The sequence below is a fragment of the Pararge aegeria genome, chromosome 1 (assembly GCF_905163445.1).
Source record: "Pararge aegeria chromosome 1, ilParAegt1.1, whole genome shotgun sequence".
Lineage (NCBI taxonomy): Eukaryota > Metazoa > Arthropoda > Insecta > Lepidoptera > Nymphalidae > Pararge > Pararge aegeria.
Window position 1 is genome coordinate 18,887,970 of NC_053180.1, and position 16,861 is coordinate 18,904,830.

General features: G+C 34.4%; 1 protein-coding gene across 5 annotated transcripts in view; it reads left to right on the plus strand.

Moving 5' to 3' along the window:
* Positions 1 to 16,861, plus strand: part of LOC120625804 — a 52,424-nt gene that overhangs the window by 18,029 nt on the left and 17,534 nt on the right. Inside the window, exon 1 of one of the 5 annotated variants that reach the window (XM_039893048.1) lies at positions 8,027 to 8,245. The exons of 2 other annotated variants lie outside the window; for them this stretch is intronic. The gene's annotated coding sequence lies outside the window, so the exon portion shown is untranslated. 2 more of the 5 variants (XM_039893022.1, XM_039893039.1) reach the window with 2 other exon arrangements.

Below are 16,861 nucleotides of genomic sequence, written 5' to 3' on the forward strand. Positions count from 1 at the left end.
ATTTAATAAAACGATAAAGTCACATTGGAAATGTCTCACTGCACATGTTTACGATGTAATAAAACCTGTCGCTCACATTAACTATTGTATATGTGCACTATTAGCTCAGGCTTTAATCTTTTACAACGTTAGCTCACTTTAACAGTCATCTTAAATTACAATTAAAGCGATATAACAAACTAAGCTGATAATTAAAACACTATAATAGATATTGCAAAAATGAACTATCGTATACGCGTATTAGCCTTGACAGTTGGTTTGGGAATGCTCACCACAAAGTACCAAACGTCCCTAATTTAATTAAACTCCCCAGAAGTGAATTATTAAAAGTTTAGTTAACTACTATTCCTTACATTATATATATTTTTATCTTCTAAATCAGCATACTAAAAACCATTGGGTATAAAGCTATATATTTGGCTAGCTATACACACCGTTTAACCGAATAACTAAATAATGTTGAAGGGTGCATAAGGAATCACCGAGTAAAAATATTAAATCAAAAGATGCACATTTATTTTTCAATACTAACTAATTCAAGTTTTTCCTTATGACAACCCTATTGAAGATAAAAACCCAAAACGCGCATAATACCAATCTAATAAAGTGGCATGCTGCAATTGCTGTCTGATTTCTTTCAGTAAAATCTATGGCAATGGTTTACTCAAAAACTGTAAGAATTTCGGTTTCACAGATAAGTCTCCGAGACGGTACATGATGTACCTCTAAAGCCTGTAAAGTATTATTTCGGTTTTCATGTGCATGTTGTATTGTATAGCTTCGGATGCATAATGACAGCGCCACCATACAACTTACTCCTCTGTTTCTCACCTTTAAGGTACTATTTTAATTGCTTTATCAAGTTTCTTTCTTTAATGTCTTAGGTTGAACATTGTTCGTTGTCAGTGAGTGAGTCCATCTTAAATAAAATACTATACTAACTGTTTTATACCTTTACTGTATTAGCTGTTATTTTGGGTTTTATAAAAATTCTTCATTTATTTCCCCGAGTTAAGAAGATTAAGATAAATAGTCAACCTATGCAAAGGTTAGAAATGCTATTTTTGGTTATGTAACAAGATTTTCCGTAAGCAAGTTTTTTTAGGATACATATTATCCTTTGTCCATTTCCAGGATGCATTTATATTTGGGCACAATTTCATCAAGATCGGTTCCACGGTATAAAACAAACAGACGCACTTTCACATTTATACTATTAGTAGGGATTACTTGGACAAAAAAACTTAACCGCACACGCAATGTACATATATGCAGAGAAATTAATAGCCTCTATATATGAGCAGAAAATATCAATGTAGGTGATTTAGGACATGGCCGCGTGTGGACAGGCGAATAGTCAAGTTCTTATATGAAACATGTTATTAGATATACTTATTTTAATTACAAATAAGAACGGGGGCTACTAAAGTCTCAATAGTTTAATAGTTTATGTACTGACATCTGTAAGGTCATAACTTTAATACTCGTTTGAGTATTAGTTGTGTGGGAGTTCCTACTTTTCTAATGCCCATTTCACTAACGACAGACAAAGCAATGTCTAAGTAAGTAATCAAAGAATATTCCTATTAATATATTTACCTCGCGAGGCAACTCGATATAACCTAACTTGTCTATGGCTTTTGCAACAAGGTGTGGTATCATGTGCTTGGATTATCATATTTTTCATTTTTACACGCTTTATATTAGCTTCACTTGTTTGTTTGTTTGTAACCGACTTCTTTGGGCGCAATTTTGACCCACTTTAAACGGTCAGATTTCTTTCAAACTTTGTAGACATATCGAGGACCGATGACAATACACTAATCTGAAAAGATTATTCCAATTTTCACTATAAAAAATAAGATTTTTTACTAATTACTACAGCGCCATCTAGACCCAAATGTAAAAAACCTATGGCGTTCGCGTACCTAACAAATTCCACAGAAAACATTAAGCTACTAGATGGTAGAGGGCGTTAGCTATTACTTTTTAATGGCCTGTTTTAAATAATAATTAGAACTTACATTTTGAGAGACGGGCAAACTGAATAAAAAACATATTTATCTCTTCTTTTGGATGGGTTACCGATTAATTTTGCTCTAATAAAAATAATAGATCAAGAAAAACTAAAAAAAAAATCGCTATTATGAATAAACTAAAAGAAAGAAATTAGTTTAGTTTTTTATACCAAGCGTGTTTTTTTAGTTTGTTTGAACTATTTAATTATTATTCGTATGAATTTGAAAAAAATCGAATTTAGATTTTTTTCAGGTGTCATATGTTAGTTTACGAGTTCCCTTAACTTTACGATGTGCCGAATCGGTGTTGTGACTTTAGACGGCGCCTAATGTCGCTAGACATCACGTAGGAGTTCGTGAAATATGCAGGCAGACAATTTCTAGGTTCATTGACTTTATATTATGTGCGTGTATATTAAACCGGTGATAGCTCAGTGGGCAAGAGCTCGACTTCACTTTCGTGGGGCCGAGTTACAATCCCAACACGCACCTCCAACTTTTCTAAGTTATGTGCGTTTTAAGTAATTGAAATATCACTTGCTTCAACGGTGAAGGAAAAAATTGTGAAGAAATCTGCCTGAGAGTTTTATATTATGTTCTCAAAGGTGTGTGGAGTCCACCAATCCGCACTGGGACAGCGTGGTGGACTATGGCTTTAACCCCTTCCCACTGTGGAAGAAGACCCGTGCCGTGTAGTGGGCCGGTAATTGTTTGATATGAAGATATATATTATGTACTATTAGTATTTAAGGTATTTGTAATTTATTTTATTATAAAAATTGCCAACTGTAACCAAAGATCACTACAAGCGATAACTATATATATATATATATTTATATTTTATTTGTTTTGTTAACCTAGATGATATAATATAGAAAACATTTCTAGAGGCACTTTTTTCCTCGAGACAAAGCATTAGTTTAAAATATAATGAATTTCTCCATAAACATGACTCGTAATCATACAAAGATAATTTCAAGTCCATATTATCCGAAAATAAATTCACAAAGCGATTTCGGAAATGACAACTCAATCGGTACTCTCAGAAATTCTTGAGTCATTCGGATAATTTCATATTTACGTGTTTCAGGCAAAGAGAATTATTTTTGGATTTTCCTTAAACTGGAAATGAAAAGTGATATACTAATTTATCCCTAAACGAAACTTATTTGGAACCACTAATTAAATATTTATTTAATTATCGATGTGTCATATTTTTGGCCACATTTCCGGTTTTCGGTTATACAATAGAGTATAAATATATCACACGCTTGACTGAACATCATATTTTTTTAACGGCATTGTTTATGGTAATGTTTTTACTATTTTTGATTTTTTTTTATTCTTATTTAGTTTAATTGGCTTCTAGCTGCTCTTATTACTACAGTAACAAATAAATTCAAATGTTTCAAAGTTTATATATATTTTTGATGATTAGTATTTTATTTTTAATACCGGGCTAAATGTAATAATATAAACACACGTCACTTTATATCATGTGATCTTTGCTCAAATATGTGGGCGCAAAGAATTATAAGTCATACTCGTATGTTTTACGGAGGTTTTCTTTTTACTACAAGGTAACCCTGCAATCTCACCTGGTGGTAAGTGATGATGCAGTCTAAAATGGTAGCGGGCTAACCTGTTAGGCGTATTACATTTATACGCCTACGACAGGCGTACGTCAGACATCGTACCGTAACTCTAAATGGCATAGCGGCTCGTCTTTGTCGTTAGTGTGGTAATTAGTAACAGCTGAAGTATAAAGTCTCAAATTGACCCTGCCTGGGATCGAACCTGGGACCTCCCATTTAAAACCTTTTCCTAAGTTAAGATGGGACAACATTAAATCTTTTAAGCAAACCTATTATACTATTATACGCAAGACGTTAATCTTGAACAGAGAAATCTCACTTCGCGTTCAATGAACTCAGAATAGTAATACTAATTTTAATTGGTTGTTCGCGGCGTTCTATTTCTAATCCATTTTATTTAGAACTGTCTTGATCAAGATCGATTTCATGTAAATTAATTACACCGCAATGATTTCCTTTTGAATATGTCAAAGGCCGTCGGCTCTGTTTCAATATCCGATAGTTTTGCAATGCCCTTCAGGGTTATATTCGCAACGATGGGCTTTAGGCAGCCTATGCACGAGCATTTTTTTACCACCGAAGAGTTTTTAGTTCGTTTTTTCCTGTTCAGAGAGAAAGGTGTTCATCTGTGGTTGAACATGCTTAAAACCGAGGCTTATATTTAATTTATCTTGTTTTGTATAATGTTTCCTATTAATTTATAATACTTATGTACACGCGTTAGAAGTTATACTTCTTTGGGGTGACAAGATAAAAATCTTTTCAATTTTTTCATCTTTCTCCTTATTCGGAACTAAGTTTGTACTACAACAACAACGTTTGTACAGTAACTACGTTTGCAGAGAAGCGACACTAACAATAGAAAAATGGTATTTAATACATTAAAAGTTATATTTTAACGCATTTTCTAGTTATCTCATTATCGGACCAAGTTTCACTGAACATTAAAATTTGAGAATTTTGTACAATTGAATCAATTAAATCACTGGAATAAGCCCGCAGACTATGACAATTAAAAGTGTACAATCTCAAATACTTTTTTGAAAAACTAAAAAGTCGACTATAGCTAACTTCAGGGTGTCGGTTTTTTGTGACGGTGTGCGCGCGCATCGTAAAAGGAGAACTGGCGTCGGGATATTGCCCTCGCACTCGGTTTCGCAACTGCCTCTATCCTGTTAAAATCGTGTTTCGTTACATCGTATAATTTCACTTCCATGATTTTTTCTTAACGCCGCTAAAGAAGTATAACTTCAAAAAAAGCTGCACCTGCAACCGCGCCCTTCAGACTGTAACAGCATACAGCAGAAATAAGTATGGTTGTAAAACTTCCCCGGACTAGCTCTGTCACAAAAAGCTGAACTACTACTAAAATCGATCGGTCGATTTTATTTCCAAGCAACAATTTATACATCAAAAAGCGGCCAATATTTTTTTCTCGCGTTTTATGTTCAAAAATGCTTTCGTATAAGCAGCCTTATACGACTGAACCATTAATATGCTGCAACAATTGATGTGTTAAATTGATTGTCAGTTATCACGTCGCGATTTGGTCCAGATTGAATACAAACTATAAAACACTCTGTTACTACTAGAAATAAGTTTCACAATCCTACAGCAGTGAGACCCGAACACCATTGACCGATCCAAAAACAGACGCTGCTGTGATTGGAATTAATAATAACAGTACTCCTATCAAAACTGTATTCCATTACAATTTGTTTACAATCTTATCCACAAATTATATATACTTTAGAAAATTCAAATAGTTTAACTTAAAAATGGATGGCATTTTGACAAGGATACTATTTTTGTCTCTTCCACATTGGTCTGTATTGAACCCCACCCAAAAAAAAGGCAAAAGTATGTCTGTGGCAGGAATTTCCTGAACGAATGAGTCGATTTTAATTTTGTTTTATATTTGGTTATAGGGGAATTAGCCGGGAGTGTTCTGTTTTTGTTGAAATCGGTCCAAAAGATTTCTACTCGATATCGATATAACGAGATATGCATATTATCGAATGAAAATTATAACAATGAAAATGCACGTTAGGTCGGCATGCAGCAATGTTACGGTCCTTGTCGCAGTTGTCCTTTTTTTATACTTATTGGCGAGTGTGCGCGCCTACCTGCCTCACTAAGTAGTGTAATATGCCAGTTGACTCACACTATTAATGTTTTCTTTGTTCTCGAGGAACCCACTCAGGAGAAATATTTGTTACTGGAATTTTTAAATGCACCTTGCGACTACAGCTTTTATCGGCTTTCCGAGCTATGCTATTGCGACTTAAGTTTTGAACAGCTATGACAGTAAATATGATTCTCCTACGGATCAACTTCACGTATCTAAATCTCCCTCGGAGTTACTCTGAGTGCCTAGTGTCTAATCTCACAAGATTGTCTACCTATTCGATCGCGAGAAAGTTAACTACTATTTGTATGGAATCGACAGCGCCATCTACTTACATAACAGGGCAAGGCATTCTTTCGTTTTCATACATTTTGCAGTTACTTTGTGGCGGTCACCACATTAGCTACGAGTAACTAGATTAGCGGTGATCCGTGAGTAGGAGATCGAGAAGTTGAAAGAGAAGATTGTATCCCAGTTCGCACCTCTAACTTTTCAAAGTTACATGCGTTTTAAGTATTTAAAATACCTATCACTTGCTTCAACGGTGAAGGAAAACATCGTGAGGAAACCTGCATGCCTGGGAATTCTCCATAATGTTGTCAAAGGTGTGTGGAGTCCACCAATCCGTACTGGGTAAGCGTGGTGGACTACGGCCTTTTACGTCTCATTGTGGGAGGAGACCCGTGCCCTGTGGGCCGTTAATGGGTTGATATGATGATGATGAACTAGATGAGAACAATGATCCTGCATCGCGCTATCGAAGTTTTTAAATCGTTACACACAATACAACTCCATAAGATGAATGGTTGGACCTCATTGGGAGACCTTTTAAGTCTAGCATTGGACTGTTAAAATCTATATATAAGTTAAGTGTTAGAGCAGTAAGAATGTATATTTATATTTTTTCTCAGTTGTCTAACAATGTAAACAATGTTTAGTTAATTTTAGTGTAAAGTTTATTTTGAATTTGTTAAGAAATAAAAAAAACACGCTTAACAATATAACGAAAATCTCTTTCTATTGTGTCTGTTTTTAATTATTTTATCACACTTTGTTTTTTTTTAGATCCAACTTTACACTCAGAAGTAATGAAAAGATAAATTAGAAAAAATTGAGTGAATTTTGGTTAATAAATAAACTCGTAACTTTCTAAAGAGGTTTTCTACGTAATTGTTCATTTAATGAGAATAGATGAAAGCAGGCATAGCGCAGTCATTACAATAGCAAAGTTCAAAAGCCCTGAGTACGCATTTTGTCTAAATCCAATATATAATAAACAGGACACATAAACAGGAATGTTACCTACGTCATTAAAAAAAAACTCGATTTGAATGTTGAGAGTGTTGAGACGTCACAGTCGGTAAAATATTTGTGAGTGCAAGTGATGAGGGAACAGCGATTTTAATAACAAGCTTGTCACTTCATCAAAGGATACAAGGGCTATTTAAGAAACAAGCGCAATGAAAAAAAAAAAACTTTGTTATCATTATGATCTACAGCTGGGCAAAGGCCTCTTGTCTCATATAAGAGAAAGAAATCGAGTTATGACCGACAAAATCCGCAACCATTGATAACTAATGTGGTTTGGCGGGTTTTAACAATAACGTTTACATGATAATAACGGGGACTTAACGTGCTTAGCGAAAAAACTCAATACAGTTTATCGATCCAACCCGTGAATTGAACTCAGAACTCTTACTGGATGTAAGGAGATGGTAGCGATTCGCGAAAAACGGCAACTACCCCAGTTGGGAACCGCTCCAGGGAATTCCAGTTACAAGCCACAGCTTTATTCATTTGCTTAAGTTCATGATTGTGTTGCCAACCACTAAACAGTTGTGCTAAACTTACCATGTTTTTTAGCACGAACATAAGGTCCTGTCAGGGCATATGTGAAAAAAGATTACAATATTAAACAATTACTTTACATTTAAAAGATAAATAATTAAAAATAAAATATGTCTTGTTACTAGCTTTTGCCCGCGTTTTTTGTTCGTGTTTATTTTAAAAAAAGCCAGTGCGAACCTTTTGTTTTCCTGAAATAGAAAGAAACCTAGACTATATTACTCTTCATTTTTCCAGCTAAATCTATGCCAAAAAAACAAGTCGATTGTTTGCTTAGTTAGGTCGCAAAGTAAGGACAAATAAACACACTTTCACACTTATAATATTAGTATGGATTTTTCTTCATTTCTATTGAATTATAGTATGTAAAACAGCTTATACATACTCACACACCTTTAAGGATATGTTCCCGCTGTATTGTGTGCGCTTGGCCCACCCGATAGTGATTCCTCAATGAATCACTCCAGCCACCGGCCACAACACTCGAGTCACGTTTACGTTTAAACAGTTTCACTACAACCGCCGCTGGTACCGGCCGATACCGTATCAGACCTACATATAAAACTGCATATAAAGTAAAACTACTATCATAAATACAGATAGTAGATAGATTAAAAAAGAAAATTATTTATAGTTCATCATACTTAATGGTGTTATAGGTAGGTACATAAAACATTAAGATAATAAATAATAACTTCATAATTTATGATATCTAGTTCTGAAAGTGTTTAAGAAGAAAGTAGATGAAGTTATATAGTTTAGTGATGAATTTGAGATTCTGAACAGTGTTTGTGACAAAACGAGTGTTTGCTTTTAAAAGGTGGGTAATTATGATAATAATAAATATATTACTTGATGTCTGACGTTCTGTTATGGTGTGTTTGTATAAGTCAATGCAATCTATGTTTATACTTTGAAGGTAAGCGATACCTTTTTCTATTTCAAACCCATTCAGTGGCGTAACAATGGGGTGAAAAGAGCATAACGCTAGGGGACCCGAGCTGTAGTGGGCCTTAAAGCGGGGGATCGCAATCATTTCTTTAATAACCTACATAGGTTATTAAAGAAATTATACTGTACTAAATGAAATCTAAAACGTTTTCGAAACCACCGCAGCGATGCATAGTCCCTAATATGCTAGCAGTATTGCACCATTGAATGGCCAAACTAACTTCTTTGGCCAAGGCAACTGCCAGCTCCAGGATCACCAGCAGACTCGACATTCGACATTTCTTTAAAAATAGCTCCAGCTACGGCCCCAAAGTCTCTGTTCCAAAGGGCACAAAAATGAAACCCATCGTCGTCATCATCATATCAACCAATTGACGTTCATTGCTGGCCCTTGGTCTTTTGTAGATAGTCCAAAAGTTCACTGCTTTTTACCCGCGGCTTTCAGCGTCTTTTACTCAATTTAACTTTTTCTGGGTGTATATGTTTATAAGTACTTATATACATAAGAATAGTCATCAGTTATCTTAGTACCCATAACCTAAGCTAAGCTTACATTGGGGCTAGATGGCGATGTGTGTATTGTTGTACTTTATTTATTTATTTTTATTTCATTATATTTTGTACAACCTAATTGTATTTATTTCGCTTATGTTACCTATAAAAGTATATTGGCAAAAGCTATTTAATCCAATAAATTGATTAGAATTTTTTTGTTTCCCTTACTAAGATTTTGAGATGGTTTTTTTGTGATGATTATTAGTATTTTATTGTACCTAAAGTCTTCATAACTGAGTCATGAATATATTAAACATATTAATGAAGATTGGACAGTCATCATCCATTCCAAGGATAAATGGAGGTACATACCCGGTTGTTGTATGTATTTTATATTTTATTTTTCTCACGAGTTTTGGACTTGAGAAGCTAGGATAAACGAGCCTTTATAATGAAATGAAATTTATTCGCTGAATATGAGCTTACATAGGGTCTTATTATAATATAACATTCCTCCATATTCGCGAAATGTAAAATGCACAACAAGAACAATCATTACACATGTCTGCATAATCTTGTTGAGCAAGCATTGAAAAGTTATTTATTAAATTATATAGGTAATATCAATGTTATCATGGTAATGTCAAAATAATATCATTTCTAATTCGAAGTCAGATACTCGGATATTGCATAGAAACATTTTGTACACAGCCAAAGCACATAAGACAGTAATAAAACCTAATCAATATTTTTATCAATTTTATTTTGTAGTACTTTTTGTGACTAAGCTCATCCAGGGAAGTCCATGCTTTTTTCTGCCACCAAGCAGCATGTTTCGGTCTAAATGGCGTGAACGTCAGTGGAATTGCAGGTACTTGTGCCTTAACACCTACACCTTACGGTGATGGACACAGGTCAGCCATTTGCAGGACGTGTTCCTTGTATACCCTGCGAAGGTGCACAGTTTATAGGCGGTGGTATTCCACTTACATCACATAGATAAAAACTGATCAGCGCCTCGTGGCAAATAAACTGAATACATAACGCAATAAACTGCAATTTTCCATCCATCCTTTTGCCACTGAAACACAGACATTCAAACGAAAAATATCAAAATTAGACCAAATCGCCTGAAAATGTTATCTATATCTAATCATAGTAAACAAAATCTGCTAAGTCCGGGTTAATAAAACGCATTAATTAATGATTAATTTTGATTAAATTGTGTTCGCAATGTTGATTTTATCTACTTCCAAAAACATACATAATAAGTCTCTGTCTATTATCTACATCTAAGAATAACAGAGTAATAAATAATATTTTGAACAGTTTATGTACTAATTATACGTTCAGAAACCGTGTTTTTAGATGTGTGTGAATGATTTACAAAAACTATTGATCGAAGTCAAACGGCATCAAAATCACCAGGTTTTCACGAACAGGTTTTACCCAAAAAATATAGTCAAATAATTTCTCATGGGAAACAATCTATACGTTCGTACTTAGATTTTAACCAAAAATTCATATCCCAACAAAAATGCCGTTCCTTCTCAAATTATTTATCAACACTTATCGGTTAAATACTACATCATCCAAATAAATATGTTAGGATAGCAAATCAAATAGATTTCTGGGTACTGAGAACTTAAGGGTTTCCAATGAAAAAGCAACCCATTTCAATGAAAAAAAAATTGGATTAACAGTTAACAATGATCACGGCATTTTAAAAGCATCCGTGTACAAATAATTTTAAAAATACGTAAGATATTTCAATCTACGCGTGAACCCTTTGTTTAATTTGTGATAGAACAAATAATTATTATAAAACATCCATTATGAAAATTTCAACCAGTAGAAGACGGTCAGAGAAAGGGAACGTATTTCAAAACATGCAATAAACGTAATTTATACCTAATTGGGTACTCAGAATCTAGAGAACGAAGAATAAAATTTAAATAAGTACAAAAAGCGACCCCTGTATAAAACAGTTGACATGCCAAACCAAATTGGTGGATATCATTAACTGTTATTAAAATTCAGTGGACATATTATGATAGGTGAATTAAGAATCCTTAAATTCTTAACCAAAACCACGATGTTATTGTTGTAAAGTTTTAAGTAAAAAAGCTAAATGCCAAGGCCGGTCATCGCGATTTCTGATTAATACGTCATCTCGATAAGCGATGTTGCAAATTTATCATCATGATACTGAGGACTTGTAAATTAATATCCGGAAAGTAACCTTCTTTATCCTACTCGTAGCTATGAAAGCCAGTTTTTGTTCTTTTCGAACGGTGTAAGTTAAACGTTTATTTTTACAATCGATATTGAATTTGGAATTCGCTATAATCCGCGAAAGCATGCAAATCTCTTGGGTTGAACTTTTCAATTTTATAACCAACGGATTATATCTTTAGAATTACGCTCTTTACGCAAATGCACATAATGGAAATACATACATAATATGTTAAAAATAATAGTTTTCGTAGGCGCTCATATACGAGCACAAAGATGCCATTAATTTGAAAAAAAATGCGCGAGTATTTCCGAAATATTTACCTCTTAAATGTTCGATTTGGGATCACTGTTATAAAATTTGTCTAGTGTATCCCAAAAACCTATTTCAATAACTGCAACTTAAATACTTGCAGTCAAAGTTTGAGATCAAATATGTACAGGAATATGTAAGTAACTAGCGGACCCGCGCACTTCGTCCGCGAATGAGTCAACTTCAAAGAGTATGTTCACACGGTCTCAAAAAGGATATTTTATGCAGTTTTTGCAACATTTCTCATTAACAACGGTGGCCATTGGTCGTAGCTTGATGTTATGAAGCCTTAATTGATATTTATTGAATTTATTAGTTACAAAAAATGTGATAAATGAAGAACCGCGCAACCGATTTTGTGCAAACCTCACAAAAACCATCTATTTAATATTCCGAACAAAGAGCATTTGGTTGATAGGTCAACCCGTTCTTGAGTTATAAATTTACAACGAAAAGTGGCATTGATTTTAATATATAAAGATAGTGATTGATTTTAATACACCAATAGTGTCTAATAGAAATTTTAATTATTTGCGAAAAAGGTAAAGGATTTCTCCTCATACCGCTCGCGTAAGTTTGGTGCAAAACACTATGAGTAGGTACTTTATAATCATCATCCGGCATCATTGATTTGGCGTGAAAAGCCGGAAAATGTTTAACAGAAGGAAAAAGGTTATTACTGGGGCTACGATAGATTATTATATAATGTGTACTACTACTATGTAGGTACCTACTTACTCATACATGCGTTCTGGTTCTGTAGGTACAGACTTTTGGTGATTTCCAGTTTCGGTATTCGGGTTTCTCGCTCAAAAACGGTATCTTATATTATCAAAATATAAAGATTTATAATCATTAATAACCCGACCGTTTTAACAACCTCCGTGGCGCAACGGTGAGCGTCTGTGAATTTAAGTACGAGTTCCCTTGTTCGACTCGCGGCGGGGAAAATTTGGTAATTTATAATTTCCGAATTGGTCTGGTCTGGTGGGAGGCCATCGCCGTGGCTAGTTACCACCCTAAGCGATTTAGTTTTCCGATGCGATGTCGCATAGAAACCGATTAGGGGTATGACTACCATACTCCCTTATAGGTTAGTCCGCTGCCATCTTAGACTGTATCATCACTTATTAACAGGTGAAATTGCAGTCAAGCGCTATCTTGTAGTAATAAAAAAAATACTTACTGGCACACAGTAAGTATATTTTACATATGTACTGTGTGAATATATTTTATATATTTACTATGGGGCCTCGTCGGTGCATGCATCTGTGTGACAGTGCCGTTTCGAACGTTATTTCGTAGATTACGTACTGCTTTAATATATTTACTGTGGCATGGTCTCCTCTTAAAATGAGGAGGTTATAGGCCGTAGTCCACCACGCCGGGCAAGTACGGATTGGTGGACTTCATACACCTTTGAAAACGTTATGGAGAACTGTAAGGCATGCAGGTTACCTCACGATGGTTTTCCTTTACCGTTCAAGCGAGTGAAATTTTATTTGCAGATTTGAAACTGATAGCTTCATATTATTTATCGGCAATTAATTCGTGTATAAAAATGGAAAGATGTTTTTTTTTCAGTAACACATTTTTTAACATTTTGTGAGATCGATATTAAACCTGAAAGTAACCTGTCACAAACGAAATATAAAACTTTATTGAATTCATCAATCGTCGCTTGAGTACCAAACCCTTTTTCCATCTCTCTCGATATATATAATAAAATAATTATTGATTATTGCTAAGTATGGCTCTATAAGAAATACAACCCCCTTAAGCAGTTCTTGGTTCATAAAAAGTTAGATGGTAAAGCAAGCTGTAATACCTACATTCCTGGAGACTTTATAGGCTATGAGGTTTGTTTACTAAGATATTAACACGCGTAAGTTGTAAATAAATCTTTTGTTACTGACTAAGAGTCACCCTTGCGGTTTCGCCAAAGGTCGTTGGTGTTTAATGACCATCATGTGATTATTTAACCAATACAACGAATTGACTACTTACTTATAACAAAAGTAATTTTTTCTATGACAGAGGTTTTACTTTAATGATTAAGTTAATTAGTTTTGTAAAACTTGAAGTTTATTTTATTTAATATAGGTACCTATCAAATGATAAACGACTAAGACACCGTGAGGTATCTTTGCATCGTTCGAGTCCATGTACTGGAGTGTATCGATAATGCAGTCGTATTTATATCAAAATACCCACCAATTCTATGTCATGAACATTGGTTATTAATTAAATATAATTTTAATTGTTTCTTGAAAACTAACTATGAACTAATAAATAATTACTTGCATATTTGTAAATACCCTAATCAATTTAATAATATATCTGGAAAATATGAATTTATAGTTATCAGGTGTTTAATTATTTACCCACTTTATAAAATTACTGTTACACAAGTCATTACCGGCCCACTACAGGGCATGGGTCACCTCCCACAATGAAAAAGGCTGAGGCCGTCCGCCACGCTGCACTAGAGCTGTTTGATGGACTTAATCAACCCAGGCCGGTTATGGCCTGAACTGACGATATCGTCACATTACTTGCCCACTACAGAAAGAATAGGCTGTAGAGTACCACGCTGGCCCAGGACGGATTGTTGGACTCCATAAACCTTTGAGAACATTATGTAGAACTCTTACTCTTACTCTCTTAACTACTTCGGTTGAAGCAAATGATATTTGATTTACTAAAAACGGACATAAGTTACAAAAGATGCGTGCTGGGATTCGAACTCGACTCCCGAAAGTGAAGCCGAAGTCCTAACCACTGGGCTATACTTATAAATATTCTACATGAAACTCCTATAATACAACACATATAAAAATTAATTTGCACTTTTCATTATGTAGAACTCTTACTCTCTTAACTACTTCGGTTGAAGCAAATTATATTTTATTTACTAAAAACGCACATTACTCACAAAAGGTGCGTCCTGCCATTCGAATTCGGCTACCAAACGTGACGCCAAAGTCCCACTGGGCTATACTTATAAATATTCTACTTGAAACTCCTATAATACAACACATACTAAAAAATAATTTACATATTTCACTGGACTATTAAGTGCCAGAAGAAAATCCTTTTCAAAAATTAGCTTTACAGATTGGGCAATTAGCTAGTTTCATACTTTTTTTATTCAACCACAAATTTAACTCCTTGACGGTAATAACCTGTTAAGGGTAATAGAGGTTATATTAAACCCATACTTCTAAACGGTTTCATGTGACATTGTACTGCTACCCTATATCGCTTGGTGGCGAGACTTTGTAGAGTGGTAACTAGCCACGGCCTGAGACTCGCACCAGACAATGCTTTCTGATCAGTTTTGTCTATTTATTATTATATATGGTGAGATTTATATTGACTAATAATGGAACGTTAGGTTTAGAGATGGATTTCTGGGTCAGAAGTTTATATTTATTGTAGTGCTAAATTGTCTGAGGGAAAAAGTGTCTTCTTAAATTTTAAATCGGTTTCTAATAGTTTGCAGGCGGGCAATGTACCGAAACGCCAAATCAGAGGCGATGAACGCAAAAAACCACCAATGACCTTAACCGCTACAATGAGTCTTTAAAGTACGGGCAAATACCTTTTTATCCCGTGACGCAAAAACAACAGGGTGTTATAAGTTGGACATGTCTGTGTGTATCTGTTTGTGGCATCGTAGCTCCCGAACAGTTAACCGATTTAGATATTGTTTTTTTTGTTTCAAAAGTGATTCAGTCGGGAGTTTTTTTTTAGCTATTTTTGGTGAAAAACGGCCCAAGATGGCCGCTTGCACAAAATGACGGATCCCATATTCTTCACAGCCTGAATATTGGTATCAAATTAAAGGGCTTGAGTACTAGAATAATTTCATGACAAATTACCAAATGAAATCTTTGAGATGTCTCTCAATAAGTTCAAAGTTTATATAAAACGTAAGCTTACGAAAAATCCTTTTATAATATTAAGGATTACTTAAACGATAAAAAAGCTTTGGTGTGAATTGCTCCAGCTTCATAGCTTAATATAAATTTACTGGGAGATGGTGATAACAAAAAAAAAATTACCCGGCTAAGTTTGTATTGGGCTCTTCGTAGACCAGGGCGCTTCCCTCGTAGCCTTAGATTTAAGTTGGCGAACGAAGTTATCACCATCCCCTTACAATTATGTAAACAAATATGTATGAACGCTTCATAAGTGCCTGTGATAGGCCTACATGAATAAAGAAATTTTGAATTTGAATTTTGAATTTGAATACGCTATGCCAAATTTTAAATTCCAGATGGTCACCGACACAAAATGGCGAATTATATTTTTTTCCACAATTTGCTCAGTATGGGTATCCAATAAAAGGGCTACACTAGTAAAATAATATACACTAAATTTAATGACGTGTTTTTTTAATTGATGATTCGAATTTTATATTAAAACGTTTAACAGGGTGGTGGCTCAGTTCCGGAAATGAGTTGAATGAAAGTTTCACCTTGACACCTGAAATGGCAGATTGAATGGAGCAGAACTATTTCTTACTTATACTTTTCCTACTCTTCCCTGCAGATAAGGATAGCACTACTAAATTTACTCTGCCACCTTAAGATTTTTAGGCGTAAATGGGTAAATATCCTGTCAAACGACGTTATTACTAATACTTATTATCAAGTAGTTGGAGTTCTTTACCTTAAGCCCGTCAACCCAGATTGCCAGCGTCGTGGGTCCTAGCTCAATATCACTCTCATATAAGAGTGGCGATATGGTCTCATCATTGAGATATGAATTAAACTTAGTATTTATTTTAAATTTGAGACTGCCATAATATGTAAGGAACAAACCAATATATAAATAAGTAGCGCTCGGATTATCCTCATATATCCACAATTAAAATTATGTACTCTGAAGTGTCTGATTTTAAATAACTAAAAGTATAAATTTAAATATAAGTACCTATACGTTTTTGTAAATGTACATAAGAAATGGATTAAATATTTTGTTCGAGGTAAACTAACAAGGAAAAATCAGAGGAATTGTGCTGTGCAGCGGATGTTGATAAACAACCAGATAAACCTAATTGCAGTTTATTAAATCATTACGAATATAATATATACAATAAAAACTATGAGTACATTAAGTAGAACTCTCAGGTATGCAGGTTTTCTCACGATTTGAAGCGAGTGATATTTTAATTGCTTAAAACGAACTTAACTTACAAAAGTTAGAGGTGCGTGCTGGGATTCGAACTCGCCTTCCAAAAGTCCTACGCACTAGGCAATCACCGCTTATATGA